The following is a 2,090-nucleotide window of genomic DNA, read 5'->3' on the forward strand; positions in this document are numbered from 1 at the left end:
GGGATGCAAATAGAAAGTTTGTCCCCGGGCGCCGGGAAGGGTCGCTCCGCCTCTGGCATAGGGGCCCGAAAATCCTAGCTACGCCACTGTCTCTACTGTGAGATTTCTTAAATAATACAAAACTATTTTATTCATAATCTTTTCCCTTCTATACCTAAGACATGAGGTCGCTCACAGAAAGCACCCCTAACTTTTGTCGGTCTCCTGGCTGTCACCTGTGGTAACAGTCCTGTCTCTGCCAGCTGCTTCCCGCACGTATCCATATAGCCATTTAAATTCGAAGAGGCTTCATATAAACTTAAATCTGATACTAATTTACTAAGGAGCAGTGTTTCTTCCAGACATTTATCTCCGGGGGGGGGGGGACTAAAATCTCCGGGGGGGGGGGGGGTCGGGGACGGACACTGTTAAAGGAAATATATTAAATTCGTTCCCTCCCCCCCCCCCCCCCCCCCCCCGAAGAGATGTCTGGAAGAAACTCTGCAGTAAGGAGAAGAAACTACAAAATTAGGATCTGCACAGAATTTCTCACAGGGATCAGCCTCCCCGAAACAAGCCCACTCCCCCCCCCTCCACTCCAGGACAAAATAGAAAAAAATAAATATTATTTATGTAGAAAATGTATACTTTAACCAGTGTCAGCCCCCCCCCCCCCTCTGTAAATTTAAGTGCACCCCCCCCTCCGCTGGAGAAAAAAAATATCAGAAAGAAACAATTGATTGTATGAAAATGGGTTTAATGGTACTGTCCCCGATTCCTTTTTAGTCACTTTTCTGTTATATTCAGATCTACTAGTGCGCAACAAATATTTTTAGAATGAGACCAACGATGACGTTATTTAAATGTAGGCCTACATGCCTTGGTTGATGGGTTATGCCCTTAAGAGCATGACTGATATTTAATTTTATATGCCCTTATAAAGACTAATTATAGGCAAACTAATTGACGGTGGACAAGTTTGTAGACGTATTGTTCGGAACTGTGATAGAGAAACCAATCGTCTACCTACCTAGTCTACCAAATCACCGGTTATCTGTTAAAATTAAAAGTAGGGCAAGGTACACAAAAATGCTCCTTCAAGGGAAATAACTCAAGTAAGGCAAGGTACAAAAATGTTCTATCAAGGGAAATAACTCAAATGTATTTTACAAGTATTTTTTAAATAACAGTTTTATAAAGAAATTTTGCTTGTTACTGGTGTAACTTAGTATATCAAATAACATTAATTTTTAATTAAAAGAAATAAGACTAAAATTTTAGTAAATTTTAATTTTTATAACAGGTTATTTAATTTTAAAGCTAAATTCATTTCCAAAGGCACCATATATTTCTATGTATTCTTAATTGTAGTGGTCCGGATTCTTATACTTGTTCAGTTACTCTGGTTTCTCTTCACAACGCGTAAATCTTTCGCCTTTTACTAAAGATTTCCGTGGAGAGGAGCATAATAATGAGTCTAATACTCTATTTTTCAAACCCTACTTCTGTAGGGTAATAATCAAAAATGAAAGAATGGTGTCACTTGCATTACAATAATAAAATGAAAAATAAATTGCAATGCATTCATTTCAAACCTTAAAATATAAATTCACAGATCAATGCCAACAAGAAAACTAAAGATTTTCATCCAGAGGAGCAAAATATTATTATAATTAACTCTGAATGAATCAATTGTGGAAGATAATTAGTAAGGTCCCCAAATTTTCATTATAAATATTTATTGCAATCAATAATAGGGCTTCCACGTCAAATAATGTATATTAATAGTATAAGTATGTTAGTTAATAATAGTTAGTTTAGAGTTTAGTATATAAGTGCCTACCTCCCCATTAAAAAGCGTATTATAGTTTATGAGTTTGGATTAAAGTTACAATATGTTTAGAGGTTAGTTATATTTATGTGTTTATGTCACTCATAATTCCAAAATTTTCCAAAACAAAAGGGGTGATTTTTAGATTAGATCTAGATCTAGACTAGATTCTAGATCTAGATTCTATAGATTGTAGTGATTAGTGTAGGGGTTTTCTGCGTATCTTAGCGATATATACACAACCAGACACAATTTTGATTTTAAAAAGAGAAAACTAGGT

General features: G+C 35.9%; 1 non-coding gene across 1 annotated transcript; it reads left to right on the forward strand.

Moving 5' to 3' along the window:
- The first annotated feature begins 1,376 nt into the window (after positions 1–1,376).
- LOC131940957 (U5 spliceosomal RNA) lies at positions 1,377–1,493 on the forward strand. The gene has a single exon (XR_009386598.1). It is a non-coding gene; the product is annotated as a U5 spliceosomal RNA (small nuclear RNA).
- The last annotated feature ends 597 nt before the right edge of the window (positions 1,494–2,090 follow it).

Source organism: Physella acuta, unplaced genomic scaffold (genome assembly GCF_028476545.2).
Source record: "Physella acuta isolate Inbredline_101_S28 unplaced genomic scaffold, ASM2847654v3 ptg000335l, whole genome shotgun sequence".
Classification (NCBI taxonomy): Eukaryota; Metazoa; Mollusca; class Gastropoda; family Physidae; genus Physella; species Physella acuta.